This window comes from Arachis hypogaea, chromosome 17 (genome assembly GCF_003086295.3).
Source record: "Arachis hypogaea cultivar Tifrunner chromosome 17, arahy.Tifrunner.gnm2.J5K5, whole genome shotgun sequence".
In the NCBI taxonomy this organism is placed as follows: domain Eukaryota; kingdom Viridiplantae; phylum Streptophyta; class Magnoliopsida; order Fabales; family Fabaceae; genus Arachis; species Arachis hypogaea.
In genome coordinates this window covers 16,553,941-16,570,532 of record NC_092052.1, presented here as the reverse complement: position 1 = coordinate 16,570,532, position 16,592 = coordinate 16,553,941, and the positions used below count along the sequence as shown (strand labels likewise).

The 16,592-nt window shown below is 36.4% G+C and overlaps 1 long non-coding RNA gene across 1 annotated transcript; it reads left to right on the top strand.

Moving 5' to 3' along the window:
* The first annotated feature begins 624 nt into the window (after positions 1–624).
* Positions 625–9,635, top strand: LOC112767022 (uncharacterized). Its single transcript, XR_011875012.1, has 10 exons — positions 625–1,591; positions 1,745–1,899; positions 4,797–4,893; positions 4,990–5,485; positions 6,022–7,041; positions 7,125–7,262; positions 7,738–7,955; positions 8,071–8,280; positions 8,721–9,184; positions 9,316–9,635. It is a non-coding gene; the product is annotated as an uncharacterized lncRNA (long non-coding RNA).
* Positions 9,636–16,592: the final 6,957 nt, after the last annotated feature.

The following is a 16,592-nucleotide window of genomic DNA, read 5'->3' as shown; positions in this document are numbered from 1 at the left end:
TTGAAAGAAGAAGAAAATGACGTATGCGTGTATTTGAAAGAAGAAGAAGAAGAAGTGCGGGAGGGGAGAAGAAGATAAAGCGCGTGTAATGACGCTCTTTTAATGAAAGTGATTTTTATTGGTATTGGACCTACTTGAATAAAATTTGGATGAAAAAATACTTGAATGTGTAGTATAGCCCCTAATAATAATATTAACTGTTATAATATTATTATATTAATCATTGCAACAACTTAATTATTTTTAATAATATTATTCTAAAAAAATTAATAAATATATTAATTCCTAATTATTTCAGTTAATTAATAATATTATCTTTTTAATAATATTTTTAATTATTGCAAAAAAAATTAACCATTTTAATAATATTACTTTAAAAGAGTTTAAAATAAACAAATAACAAATTTTATGGACATATACGTATGAGTTACGGTGTTAACTTAATCACATAATCACATAAATGAAGGTCTAGGGTTCTCCAGAATAATCCTTCCCTTCCTTATTAATGGAAGTAAAAAATTCCTTTTCTTTTTATCAGAAAAAATTTGTTAATTAGTGAACCTCTATTTTTTTTTTTGGATGGTGCCTGGCCAACAAAGGGCCTAGAGCACAACAAAAACAGACGAACTATCCAGCCCCCACCCAACTCGGATATCAATCGTAATCAGTTCCCTTAGTCCGCCGTTCCTCTTAAGCTGCCGAAGCAAGGCCGAACCCTGGCCACCCACGCCTAAAGCCAACAGACAACTACATCCCATTCTGGTTCAGTGCAAACTCCGTCAGAAAGTGCATTCTATTCCTACTGAAGTTCTTCCGCGGATCTCTGACAAGACCGTCCCGTCTCCACAACCATCTCGAGCTTCGGTTTGCTTCTACTCTCTCTGAAACTATGAAGCATCAAAATCTGTTGATCTGGCGAGCAGTCCACTTCCACAAAGTCCACGATGATTCCAGGTTCTCCTTGCCGCCTCCCACAACTGGATACTTCATCCACGCCTCCTCAGTCCTCTCAGTCTTCTGTTGACAACCCCCCTATGTTGCAGCAGCAGCACTGGATGTGTTGTTGATTCACTGACTCTTTAACCGCCATGAGACTTCGTCTGCCACGCCTAATCCCACCCTTCCGATTGCATTCATTCCCTTTAGTATAGTTGTCCGCACATGCACCAGACATAACCTCGCCAATCTACCAACAATCGAACCTGAAAACCCTAGATCAATGTGAAAGAGCCCACCTTAGCAAACTCCTCCGGCAATGCAGCAACCCTCGTGGCCCCCTCTGCCTCATCTCCAAGCTCCGCCTCTGCTGTCTGCACTGTCACCTGGAGCATCGAGATGTATGCCACAGCAACCTAATTAGAACTCCTGAACTCCCAAAAAACTCCTGCCGTCAGTCATGATCTATTTGCCAATCTTGAGACGGCAAAATTATCCTTTCGAAGGATGTTCTTGATGGACCGTGGCTTATACATGATCCAATTCTAGTGGAGAGTTCCCTGACCTGTGAGCTTCGCCACTTCATGCGCTAATGAGTTTGCTTCTCTGGGCACCCAAGTAAAACCACAATTTGGAATGCCTCTTGCTAAATGTAGTATGTCATTTAGTACAACTTGAATTTCTGCAATTGATGCATGTGACTTTAGCGCCTAAATGAGTATCTGATTATTTGATTCTATGATAACTTTCTGCATTTAAAAATTTTGTGACATAATTAAAGCTGCCCTAACCGCTAATGTCTCCGCAGCCAATGGCGAAGCGGCGACTATGGTGGAGTTAATTATTGAGAGAAGGGTTCCATTATGGTCTCTAAATACCGCTGCCGTAGCACCCAAAGATTGAGCTCCAACGAATGCTGCATCAACGTTGCATTTGATCCAACCTTCCAGTGGCGGTCTTCAGGTAACCCTGCTGCCTGGTCTCGTTACATTAGTTGAATCCTTTGCTGGTTCTTCTATCATTTCCGCAAATTCTAGTTCCATTAGTTTAGCTTTGCGAATCACCATTATAGGATTAGGATTGATCTTCTGATATACTGTTAGATTTCTCGCTTTCCACACCTCCCAAACTAGAAAACCAACCTTACTGCTGCAAAGATCATAATTAGTCCCTGCATTCAGCCTCATTTTTCCTAGAAGATCCATCATCCACTTCCCAAAAGAAAAAACTGTTAGGGTCGTAGGACAGCATTGAATTTGGGCACCAAACCAAGCTGTCATTGTCCAGGGACATAGTAGCAATGCATGCTCAGTGGTCTCTGGTTCCTGCAAACAAATAGGACACATAGGGGTGTTAGTGATTCTTTTATTAAAAAAGATTTCCAAAAACAAGTAGTATGTTATGCGAAGTCCGCCATAAAAAGGTTCTGATTTTTTGAGGAACTCTTAATTTCCAGATCTCCTGCCATAAATACTTTAAATCTTCACTGGTAGATGGGTTATTGTTATTACCGGAGCTCCTTTCATTCCTAGCAACATGATATCCCGTCTTGATAGTGTAAATGCCATCCGTTCTGAAAGGCCAGCAAAACCTATCCTCCCTTCCAAAAAAACTTACTCGAGTTCTAATGATTTTATCGACCGAAGCTCCATCAAAATACATCTTTAACTTATTCATATTCCACCCCTCTCCCTCAAGAATTAGATCGTTCACAAACTCAATATCAAGGTTTCTAATGACAAGATCCTTATCCATATTCATTATCCACTTATCTTCCAAAATTCTTACTCGCTCTTCATTCCCTATCAACCATCTTCTATTTCTCAAAATAAAATCCCTGCCATGAACAATACTTTTCCACATCCATGATGCTGCCCTTCTTGCCTTAGCAACTTTAAAGTCATCCTTTGGAAAGTAAGTGTTTGTTTGGGTGCCATTATCTTGATAAAAAAAGATATTTTTTCAATGAAAAAATATCTTTTTTATTTTTTAGCGTGTTTGAAAAATTTCTAGTAGTAAAAATAAAAGCACTAGAAAAAAATATATCTTTTTTGAGAAGCTGTAATTTACATCTTTTTTTAAAAGATCTTTTTTCCTTAAAAAAGAGATATTTTTCATATAATAAATAAACAAAAAAGTACTTTTATATTGTTATACCCAAACATAATTGATAAATAAAAAGATCTTTTTATATGAAATACCCAAACATAAAATTACTTTTACTTTTTCATAAGATCTTTTAAAAAAAGATAACTCGAAAAAAGATCTTTTTTTAGAAACTCACCCAAACAAGCCCTAAATAACTTTAAGTACCTGAACCCAAATTGCTTTAGGATTTTCCGAAATTCTCCACGCTTGTTTAACCAAATAAGCTATATTATGACTATATAAATCCTTAAACCCAATACTTCCATCCTTTTTACTGGCACATATCTTATCCCAACTCTTCCAATGAATACCTCTTTCCTTACTTGAAGATGTCCACCAAAATTTGGCAATTTTCTTACTAACCCGTTCACAAAAACCTTTGAAAAAAAGAATCACATTCATAGTATAAGCAGGTAACGCTTGAACTATTAATTTGATGAGGACCTCCTTCCCAAATTGAGTAAGAAGTGTGAAAAGGGGAACGAGTGGTTGAAGCCAATTAAGTGAGGGTGAATGGGTTAGGTCTTAAGCCCAATATGGATTTGATTCAACCGGTTTGGTCCGATAACTTAATTTTGGACCAAAATCTTTAAAATTTATGTTAAAAATTTATACTTTAATTATTTTTACATCTTTAAATAATAAATTTTAATTTTTTAATTTTTTAAATAATAATTAATTTATTGAATAATTATTTATTTACTTTGTGGAGTTTACATTCAACGATCAAATTTTTAATGGTAAAAAATGACTATTTACTCATCAATAAATACAAAAGAGAAAAGAAAAACATCAATTGCATAACATAGCTTTTCTAGAGTTAAAGGAATGAATACCCTACAACTTGGCCATTAGTTTAACGATCTTATTCACACTTGAGTCGCCACAAAAGGAATAACCATGTCATGATCCCCACTGATATGTGCTATCAATGCGTAAAATTTATTTTCCATTGAAATCTTCATGAAAGTTTTTATTCATCAAGTCTCAAGTATCAAGAATTTTCCAGAATTAACTAGACAAATATAATGTATAAATATTTTTAAATTACTGCAAAGGGATTGTTAATTACGATGACTTTTAAATGTTATATTTAGCAGTGTTTTTATAGAAATAAAAAAAAATTAATTGAGTGTCAGAGTATTCTAAAAATACTCTAAAAATACTACAAGAGACAAAATATTTTTCGATGCCAAAATTGACGGTTAAATTTTTTGTCTTTTCAACAGTTTATCGTCAATACGGTGAAAAAATATAATTAAAAATAAAATATTCAAATTAATATCCAACCGTCTATTATTTTGGCGACATTAGAATGTGTTAATATTATTATCACGTTATCGGCAGAGTAATAGGTCAAAAAAATTTTTTTTTAAATAAATCAAGGAATATGTTATTTATTTTTAACATTTATGATATCGACATCACTTTCCGTCGATAAATTTAGACGATAGAGATCCTTTTAAAATTCAGATAAATGGTGTAGATATATTATATAAAATAGACCACTAGAATGTTGATTTTTTACTAACTAAAATCGATGAAATTACTGTCGACTTTTATCAATAAAAAATCTTACCTGTGCATACTTTCTGCCTTTCTCATTTTGCTCCACTTCATCACTTACATTTTACTCATGAAATTAATTTCGACCTTCTCTATTTCACCGCCGCTATTTCACCAACCTCCTCTCTGCTACTGTCGCACCGTAGTTGCTGTGCTGTCGTTACATTGCTCCGTCACACTCACACCGTCGTCAAATCCACTACTAATCATTCTCTTAGGTCTCACTTTTCTAAATTCTTCTCTGTAAGTTTTCTATCTTCTTACTCTCTTTTATATTTTCTGTAACCTATTTGAATTGATTTGCTAAAACTGAATCGATTTGTTGTTTATGTTGTGCAGGACAGGGGAGAATTCTTCGTACATGATGGTGGATCACGTGTCCTCTAATCTCATTCTTTCACTTTTCCAAAAAATGTGTTCTTTTGCTTGCTTCCTAGAAAAAATGGACAATTTATAACTGCTATTTTATAAAATAACATGTTAATTTAACTCGATAAAACAACAGTTGATGATTTATAACCGCCTTTTAATTAATTAAAAAATTGTCATTTTATTTGGATATAACGATAATTTTTAACTGTCATTTTAAACATTTAAAAAACTGTTATTTTAACAAAAAAATTGTAACGATTTTTAAAAAACCGTCATAATTATCGTAATTTTTAAAATGACACTTTAGATTACGGTTTTTTTTTTTTTATATATAATGATAATTTAAATGGCTGTAATTATCCAAGAAAATTGCCGTATTAACCAACTTTTTTTTGGTAGTGTTCCGCCACTAAAATATCCAGTTCGCCGAAATCTGTTATTCTTGCAAGGCACATAAACACAGGTTATCATGCTCATTGTTATCCATTCAATTATTAATTTATAATAATATGCGGGAATTTGGAATAGAAAATATACATCATCACACATACAAACTTAATAATTGAGTAAATAGCAATGAGAAGAATTGAGATCTTACTTATCTTGTTGGTTACTTGTCTTATATTTGTGCATGTTTTATTTTTATATGTTAGAGTTTTGTATTTGTTTAATATCCACTCTCAATGTATATATTTGTGCATGTTTTATTTTTATATGTTTTTTGTATTTGTCTAATATCCACTCTCAATGTATATTTTTAAGAGTAATGTTATATGACTAATAAATATTATATTATTGGTGAGTTCTACCCAATCCCCTCTATTTCAACATGTAAATTACCCCTCCTGACGTGGCATGTTTTAATTGGATGCTTGGTTTTAGTTTGAGTTAATTTAACTCAATAAGAGTTAATATCTTAACTAAAGTAGGGTAATTTTGTAATTAAATATTTTTATAAGAGGGATAAATATATAATTTCTATAACTTTACTTTGTGCAGAAACTCAATTCACCCCGGTCCCATTTCTCCCTGAAATTGAAAGAAAAAAATCAACTCAACTCTGTACAATGGAAAGCTGTTTCCATTTCCAATGAAGATAATTTTGCTGGAGAAAAAACGAAGAAAACTGTGAGCGCCTACGAACTTGTAGAGCACCCAGACTACTCCTTTTGTTTTGGTGATATTGTGTTTGCGGCTCAAATGATAGTAGCTGTCTCACGGCTTGCTCAGACTCAAAATCAATCATCCCCATTCAGAGTTCAGAGCTTGAGCTTCAATGGCGACGAAGAAGTAGAACGATGATAACACCAAGAAGGCGGGCTTTACTCACTAGTGCCCCCCCCCCAGTCCCCAACCTTCGTTCTCACCGTCGAAGAAGCCGTACGCTAGCCGTCGTTCTCACCCTCAAGCAGCTGACTCGCTTTCGCCCTTCCCTCAACTCCCCTTTTATAGCAAAACAGTTCTGGAACTGCCCTCCTGAGGGTTTTTTTTAGATAACTTATTTTTCATGAATTTGATTTGCCTGAATTATGATACAGTTCTGAATTTATTTGTTATTGATTTGATATTGTTTGGAAATTTTGTTATTGATTTGATATTGTTCTGAAAATTTTCATGATTTTTTGTTTCTTCAATCTGATATAGTTCTAAAATCTGAGATAGTGAGCGTGGTCAAAGAAATTCTGACCTATACCGAGAGCAAATCTCTCTCATGCTCTAAGCCAATCTGTTAACCATAACTCACAGAGCTGTCAGCCAATGCTAACCTTGTATTAGTTAGATAGTTTCAAGGATTGGCTTCATGTTAAACTGATTCATGAAATACTTACTTAATTTCTTGTGTAAGATAATGGCAAGTCAGTGACTGACTTGAAGGCGGAGGCTTCTCTTGAAGATGGGAACCAAGTTTATTGTGTAGATGAGTTCCCTGATAATCCTTTCCTGTGATGTGTTGGGAATGTTACTGGTTTCGAAGATGGTAACATGGAAGTGAATTGGGCTAATGGTTTCACAACCAAGGTATGTCCTACAATTATCTGTATTCATATGCTTTAGTTTAATGAGTAAGCTAGAAAATTATTATTTATTTATTTTCTCAACAGGTTGCACCTTATGAAGTTTTTCGAATTGAAAAACATGAAGGTTCATCTGTTATCTCCATTCTTCATGAAACTAATGTTGAAAAATTACCTCAAGAGATGATTGAACACAGAAGTCTACCCTTTGACAAGAAGGGAAAGGTGTGTAATATGCATTTCCTTGAATATTAGTAGCTGTTGTTGACTAAATTATTTAGGTGACACTAAGATATATGTCTCATCATTTTCCACTATGATTCTTGATTTGCCACACATAGGCTACCTTTTTTTTCTTCATTTAGTGATTTCGAGAACTGGTTGACCAAAAACCATAAGCCATTGAGGATGAGATTCCTTTAAACTTTCCATCATTTTAAATCTTAAGTAACTTTAATTAGTTATCTTAGATTATTGATGACTTTGTTTTTGCAATGCCGATACTTGTCCCAATAGGAGGACTATATCTAATATTCCATATTGTCTCTTCCCATTGTTGGTAGGGAGAGAAGGATCATGATGACATGCCTGGGCATTTTTAAGAATTTCATATTGACTATGAACTTTATGTCTTGATTTTGAATTTTTTTTTGTCTTCGGATTTTTCTCTCATTATTGTAATTTTAACTGTCAATAACAGAGCCACAGAAGCTGGAGGAGTTCTTTGTTGATTTGCCTCCTGAGCTTTGCGAACTGAAAGTTGTGGGTTTTTTGAAGGATATGGGTAGTTCCATATCTTTGCTACCCTCAGTTATGAATCGTCTTGGAAACTTACTGGTTGCTATTGAACTCAAGCAAATGCTGTCTCCATTCTTCCCAGAGGCAGCTGAAATTAACTCCCATACAGTAAGGCCAGAGGTACTTCTTATAGATATATAAGTATTATATTCTATTTCCTTCATTTGCTATTGTTCTTGTACTGTGTGGAAGAATGTCGTGGTTTAGAGTTACTAACAGTTGTGACAACTACTAGATTCTTGAAGATCTCAACACTGAGAACTGTTAGGAACGGTTTTCGCTTGAAAGACTAGAAGTGCTTGGAGATGCTTTTCTCAAATTTGCTGTTGCACGCCATTTTTTCCTCACACATGACAGTCTTCATGAAGGAGACCTTACTGCAAGGCGTTCTAATGTTGTAAATAATTCCAATTTGTATAAGTTGGCTCTTAAACGCAATTTGCAGGTGAAGTTACACTTTCAAGTTTCAACCAACATATTCAATACCTATATAGCAAAATTGATTATTTTGGATTCTCCTTTCCTTTGAATTTATATGATATACAGGGCAACTAATTTTGGTCACTAGATGTGCTGTCAAATAATTTAATATATGCTAAAATTGGCTAGTAGATAAAAGACATGCTTTGTGGGATTTGGATCTTCCTAATTTTTCTCTTTGATGACATGAAACCTTTGTTTAACAGAGAAAAGATTACCATACTTGGAAGTACTAACAAGGATAAATGGTCTTGAAAAATTGTAGAAAGTCTGAAAGGGTGAAAATATAGAAACTAACAGAAGGCTTGTAACTTTGCTTTTCATGTGTGTTCTACCTTGATAGAAGCTTTAGAATTCCTAATTTTGTTACCAACTTATCTCTACCTTCCTGCCTTATAATCCCAGGTCTATATACATGATCAGGCGGTTGATCCCTGTCAATTCTACGCATTTGGCCGTCCTTGCCCGATAGTCTGCAACAATGAAACGGAAGAAAGTATACAATCATGTTTAACTTCTGTTAAGGAGCAAGGAAGCTCAAATGAAATCCAGAGCAATAAAAATCACCACTGGCTATATATAAAAACAATTGCTGATGCAGTTGAAGCTTTGGTCAGAGCGTTTATAGTTGACAGTGACTTTAAAGCTGCAATTGTATTTCTTACGTGGCTTGGCATACAAGTTGGTTTTATAGCCTCACAATTGATTAATGTTTGCCGAGGAAGTGTTGGCTATAGTCCTCTCTCTGCTGATGTATAAACATTCTTTCCCTCGAAGATAAGTTGGGATATCACTTCATTCATAAGGATCTGCTTCTTCAGCCATTTGTGCATCCTTGTAACAATAAGCATGGAGGAGGTTGCTACCAGGCAAGGATCCTTTACTGTACACCCCAATATCTCAGTTATGATAGGAACTATTTCTGTACTCTATAAATCTGAGAACTCCGTTACGACACTGATTATTTATCTGTTGTAACCTGACATTTCTTTTTTTGCAGCGTCTGGAGTTTCCTGGAGATGTTGTGCTAGATTTTTTGATTACTTCATACCTGTACTCAGCTTATCCCAAGCTAAAGCCTGGTCAATTGACGGATTTGAGATCGTTGTCTGTTAACAATAAGGCATTTGCCTGTGTTGCTGTGGATCGCAGTTTTGATAAATTTCTTTTATGTGATTCTAGCAACCTTTATTAGGTAGTAAAAAAGTATGTGGACTATATTATAAGACCTTTATCAAGTAATGTCAATGAAGGGCCAAAATGTCCAAAGGTACTAAGATCCATTTACATTTACTAATATGCATTATATTTCTTTTGCCATTACTGATCTAAGATGAGACTTCTAAAGTACTATACTTGAAACTTAATTTTGGAAATTTTTTTGGTCTACAGAGGTTAGCTATTATTTTTCAAATTTTTTTTGGGGTATATTGAATTTGAGTGGCTTTATGAGCAATAATAGATTGAAAGTACCACAACCATCCATAATTCAATTTCCAAATTTTTTTTTGTGATTATCTGTTGTAAACTTGTAATATGTTTTCCTTTACTGCGATAGTGTTTGTTATTTTATTTTATTAATACTTTATAGTAAAGCCGTTTTCATTAATTTGTTTCTAATATTGTCATTTAACTTGGTAGTATTATGTTGTTTCCATTAATTTTAATAACAATATAAAATAAAAAGATGAAATATTGCAACTTCACTATTGAACGCAAAATGTGTTGATGTTTAATTGATAGCGGTTTTTGTTCTCAACAATAAACCTGGAAACTGGACTGGACCGGTCGATCAGATCGGTTTAACCGCAAACTAATAACACTAACAGACCGAGCAGGCATATAAAACTGGTAATTAAAAAACCGGCAAAAAATTGTTGAACCGCACAAAAACCAACCGTTCGGATCGAACCGGAACCAGGCCGGTTTACACAAAAAAAGGGAAGCTCATTCGTTTCTTTCTCCCTTTCTCCGTTTCTTTCTTTCAGTCAGAGAAATCACCCAAACCCAACCACAAAACCCTAGCACTGTAAGCCTACACCACCGCCACAAGGAGTGGCATACTATTGCCGTCCGTCGCACTCAAAGTTCGCCATCCGTCATCTAGCGTCCCTCGTGCTCCAAATCTTCAACCCCTGTTTGCTGTCACCGATCACGGTTGCTTCCTCGACCTTGGCGTCCGTCGTCTTTGTTTGCTCAGCCGCGGTTCCTTCGTCTTTGGCATGCAAGTCTCAGCTATTAACACACAAAATTCACCACAATAAATCTCCTATGACATGGCAGGCAATTTTTTGCAAAATGATAATTATGATTATGCTCAACCTTCTTCTGAACAGGTGAATTACATGGGGAGTGGTCCTAGGAATCCCAACAATGATCCATATTCTAAGACATACAACCAGGGATGGAGAAATCACCCAAATTTTGGATGGAGGGACCAACCTCAGAGACATCAGAACTTCAACAATAGTTCTCAGGGTGGTTTCCAGCAGAACAATGATTTGGAAGCAATATTGACAGGTTTCAGACAGGAAACCAGAGCATCCATCAAGAACCTGGAGATTCAAATGGGTCAATTAGCCACAAAAGTCACTGAAATTGATCAGAGGACCACTAATAGCCTTCCTGATAACACAATTCCAAATCCAAGAGAGGAATGCAAGGCTATCACCTTGATAAGTGGACAAGTGGCAAGTATGGAAGCACAAGTTATGCAGGAAATCAGAGCCTCCATTAGAAACTTAGAGGTGCTAGTGGGTCAACTGAGCAAGCAAATACTTGAGAGGTCTGCAAGTACATTTCAAGAGGATGCAGTGGTGAACCCAGGAGAAGATTGCAAGGTTATTCAATTGAGAAGTGGTAAAGTAGCTGGACCTGAGACCAAGGCCAATGAAGAGCTAGTTGAAAAGGAAGCTCCAGAGGAGAAGCAGGGAGAAGTGGAGCACGCCCCTCCAAAGCGTGCAAACAACCCATTCCCAGACTCTCTTGACACTTATCCTACATTGCCAAAGGCTCCTGAGTACAAGCCTAAAATGCCATATCCTCAGAGACTTCAAAAGGAGACCAAGGACAAGCAGTTTTCAAAGTTCTTGGAAGTCTTCAGAAAGTTACAAATCAATATTCCTTTTGCTGAGGTTTTGGAACAAATGCCTCTCTATGCCAAGTTCATGAAGGAGCTGTTGTCAAAGAAGAAGCCTTTAAAGGGAGATGAGACAGTGGTCCTGACTAAAGAATGCAGTGCCATCATTCATAATAACTTACCAAAGAAGATGCCAGATCTAGGAAGCTTTCAAATTCCATGCACCATTGGGAGCACAACCTTTGAGAAAGCGTTATGTGATCTAGGAGCAAGCATCAATTTAATGCCCTTGTCTGTGATGAAGAAGCTGCAGATTCAAGAGGCACAACCCACAAAGATAGCATTACAGATGGCGGACAAATCCATGAAGCCTGCATACGGATTAGTGGAGAATATCTTGGTCAAAGTGGGTAAGTTCTTCCTCCCAGCAGATTTTGTAATTCTTGATACAGGGGAGGATGAGAATGCCTCTATAATTCTAGGAAGACCATTCCTAGCCACTGGAAGAGCTCTGATTGATGTAAAAGTGGGTGAATTAGTGCTTAGAGTGCATAATGAGCAACTGGTCTTTCATGTCTTCAAAGATATACATTCAACAGGTGAAGAAGAGAGGTGCATACAGGCTGAGCTTATTGATCCAAATCTTCAAGAACCCCCTGATGATGCACAGCAGAGTCTGCAGCTCAAACCTCATTTAGTGACAATCAGTAAAATTCCTCCTGACATCAAACCTAAGTTTGGTGTTTGGAATGCATCATCCACCAAGGAGGAGGTTCCCAAAAAGAAGAAAATACCCAGGGGATAGAGAAACAAAAAGATCCCCACTAAAGGTTTCTCCCCAGGAATGAAAGTGGTGTTGACTAAGAACCCAGTATGGATCTATACAGTAAACAGAATTATCTCTCTGGAGCATATTAAGCTAATTTATGGAGACACAGGAAAGAAGTTCAAAGTAAGGGGTGAAGAGCTGAGCCCCTATGATCCTCCTCCTTAGAGGAGCTGACTGTCAAGCTAGTGACGTTAAAGAAGCGCTTGTCGAGAGGCAACCCAATAATTTCGTATCCTTAGTTATTTTTTTAGTAGTAGTAGTTTTCTTACTTATTTGATTTTTATTAAGTTCTTACTAATTTTCTGATCATGCAGCTATTTTATCACAGGAACTGAACACCTCAAAAAAAAATTGGCACACGATGCGCAAGCGTCATTTGACCAAACGGCCATCGACGCGTGCGCGTCCATGACGCGAATGCGTCGTATGCCAATATTGATTCCCTATCCATGCGAACAGAGAGTTGCGCGTGCGCGCGGCTGGCTTCGCGCGAATCACGCAAAACCCAAGGCACGCGGACGCGTGCCTGACGCTGACGTGTCACTAAGAAAATTCCGCGACCCACGCATACGCGTACACGTCGCCTCCGTTGCTCAGTTTTAATTTTCTTCCTCCCTCTCCCAATCCTAATTCTCTCTTGTTGTTTTATCCTTTCCTTTTTCTTTCATATTAATATTTGGCTCTTTTTATTTTCAGTTCTTCTTTGCTTGAGGACAAGCAAACCTTTAAGTTTGGTGTTGACGCTTCGCTTATAGGTTTTCTGTCTATTCTTATGGCACCAAAGGGAGGCGAATCATCTTCACGGAGGAGCACAACCTGAAGAATAAAACGACCGCTAGGATAATTAAGGTGGTTGAGTTCCTTTTATTTTTTATTCCTCCCCTCTTTTTCAATGTTATGTTTCAGTTTTCGGCTATTTTGCTTTGTTTGTTGCATGATCCTTTATTAGTTAGAGTCCTAGGACTAGTTTAGTTTTCCCTATTGCTTTAATTCTGAAAAGATGTCTCATGTATTACTCACTGAGCTTGAATTCAAATAAAAAAAATACAGGAGTGATATATTGCATGAGAAAGTGGGTCTATATTGAAGAATAGTCTTATTTACATAAATGTGGTGGTATTTTCTGTGATTCTGAATGCATGACATGAACAGTGCATATTTTTTATAGTGAAGTTTATGAATGTTAAAATTGTTGGCTCTTGAAAGAATGATGAAAAAAGAGAAATGTTATTGATAATCTGAAAAATCATAAAATTGATTCTTGAAGCAAGAAAAAGCAGTGAAAACTACGAAGCTTGCGAAAAAAATATAAAATAAAATAAAATAACGAAAAAGAAAGACAAAAAATCAAGCAGAAAAAGCCAATAACCCTTTAAACTAAAAGGCAAAGGGTAAAAAGGATCCAAGGCTTTGAGCATTAATGGATAGGAGGGCCAAAAGGAATAAAATCCTGGCCTAAGTGGCTAAATCAAGCTGTCCCTAACCATGTGCTTGTGGCGTGAAGGTGTCAAGTGAAAAGCTTGAGACTGAGCGGTTAAAGTCGTGGTCCAAAGCAAAAAGAGTGTGCTTAAGAACTCTGGGCACCTCTAACTGGGGACTCTAGCAAAGCTGAGTCACAATTTGAAAAGGTTCACCCAGTTATGTGTCTGTGGCATTTATGTATCCGGTGGTAATACTGAAAAACAAAATGCTTAGGGTCACGGCCAAGACTCATAAAGTAGCTGTGTTCAAGAATCAACATACTGAACTAGGAGAATCAATAACACTATCTGAATTCTGAGTTCCTATAGATGCCAATCATTCTGAACTTCAAAGGATAAAGTGAGATGCCAAAACTGTTCAGGCTTGCAGTTGTAAACCCCACTATAAGAAGAGACATGGGCTTAATCGAACTTTCATTCTCATGCAAATTCACATCCTAAGCTTATATTAGTTTTGGTTGCTTGAGGACAAGCAACAATTCAAGTTTGGTGTTGTGATGCGTGAGCATCTTTCCTATATTTTCCTAGTGAATTTGCATTTAAATTGTTGAGTTTAATCAAGTTAATTATCTTTTAGCCACTATGGATTCTACTTTGATTCTTGTGCAATTCTATTTATTTTAGGTAGCATTCAGCTGGATTTGATGGAGTTTCTGCAGAAGAAGAGATGAAGGCGAATGATGTTGTCAACCCTGACCTCTCTGCACTCAAACTTGAATAACTCGAGTTACAGAGGTCCAATGGATGTGATTCTAGTTGCGTTGAAAAGCTAACTTCTAGAGCTTTCCAACGATATATAATAGTCCATACTTCTTCTCCGAACTCACTGCCAAGACTGCGCCTAACTTGAGATTTCTCAAGTTAGGCGCAAGACACAACAACAATACGTGAGATTGGCCCTGCCCACTTCAAGTTAGGTGCACTAAAGCCCAAGTTAGGCGCACTAAACCCAAGTTAGGTGCAGCTTCACTCAACTAAACTCTAATTCATGCTACCAAGCCCAAGTTAGGTGTGGATCCTAGTGAAGCCAAGTGGTCCCCATCCATCAATTGAAGATTTGCTGATTGCTATAATTAATTCTAATTTAAATTCAAATTTTAAAAATAGGAAAAGATATTATTTTAGTTTTAAAGATAGATTTTAAATTAATTAGGATTAGATATAAATAGGGGGATACCACCTCAATATTATTCTGATCCCAGACTACCAAAATACATTTTATTAGAATCCTTATTTTCTACTCTGAACCATGAGCAAATAATCCTCCATTGTTAAGGTTAGGAGCTCTGTCTATTTCTATGGATTAATTTTATTGCTTTTTCTATTTTAATTTATGCATGGATTTATAATTTAAGAATTGTTTTCGCTCTTTATCTTATGAATTTGGGTGGAACGGAAGTATGACCCTCTTTCTATTTGAGTTCTTGTATAACTTGAAAAAGCTCTTTACTTGAACAACATCTTGAAAACATATTCTCTTAAATTTTAATTATCTGGATTTAACAGGATACGTGACATATAATCTTTTTATTTTTGGGTAATTAGAGTTTTTGTGGCATGCAAACTGGAATTTGATCATGCAACTTCTAATTGGAATTAATTGACCAAGGAATTGGCAGTTAATGAATTTTAGAGGAGACTAGAAAGGTCTAAGGAATTAGGGTCTAGTCACATATAGTTTGCCATAAATTAAATCCTACATGATTAAAATAGTTAGTAAGAAAAGTTAATCCGGAAAAATAGATAACTCTAAAACCTTAACTGTCTTCTCAATATTTTACTCCCAACTTATTCACCTGCCTATCTTCAAACTCTTCTTTATTGTTTAATGCTTTTGAACTCTCAATTACTCTTTTCTGTTTGTCTAACTAAGCCTATCAAATACTATTGTTGCTTAATCCATCAATCCTCGTGAGATCGACCCTTACTCACGTAAGGTATTACTTGGTACGACCTGGTGCACTTGCTGGTAAGTTAGTGGGTTACAAATACCGCACCAGGAAGCCTCCAAGGTTGAAACTCGGTCCAACCGAGCCAACTTCTTCTTCTTCAACACCAAAACCGGTTCGGACAGAGAGAAGAGAGAGGGAACCGAAAGCAAAAACCAACATGCAATTACCTCTTTCTCATCCCTTTTCTTCAAGCTTCATCAATTTGAGCCTTCCATCTTGACTTGGTCACCAAGAAAGATTTCTAACCCTTGATGAACACTTGATCCTTGACAGCTCCTTCTGCTCCACTTCTGCTTCCTCCTCCACGTAGCTACGGTAGCTACCTTCTGTGATGGATGAACAAAAAGTAGAAACGAGCCATACCACAGGGATCTTTTTCTCTGACCGAAAGGGATTGCAACCATTTCTAGGTATGGAGATCTTGAGGCTTTCTCACCACATCTTACCTTTAGTGGTAAAGATCTCAGCCACGCCATACCTTGGATCTTCTTTTTGCAAGAGCCATCATCACCTTGGCTGCTTGCTTCTTCATAGCTTCTCTGCCTCTACCTCTGATAGCTTGCATCTTCAAGCTACTTCCTTGTCAGTAAAGTGACCGAAATTTGAATTCCATTCCAAAGTGGGAGTAGGTAACCGTGGGAAGCATGCACCATTTCCTTTCTCTTTTCTTTTAATTTCGGACCAACCTTTTTGTTGGATCAAAAGGAAATTGTTTTAGGCTTCTCATTATTTCTCTGACCCAATGAGTATTAGCTTAGCATCAAAATAATTCACAGCCACTTTGTTTGACTTTATTGTTGCAAAGGCTGACCCTTGTCATCATATTGGGCTTAATTTTCTTTTTACCCAATAACAAAATCTGCACACTTCAACAAACTTGTTAAACAACTAATTGGTAATTAAGTTAATAATAACCAAAAATTAAATTAATAATTT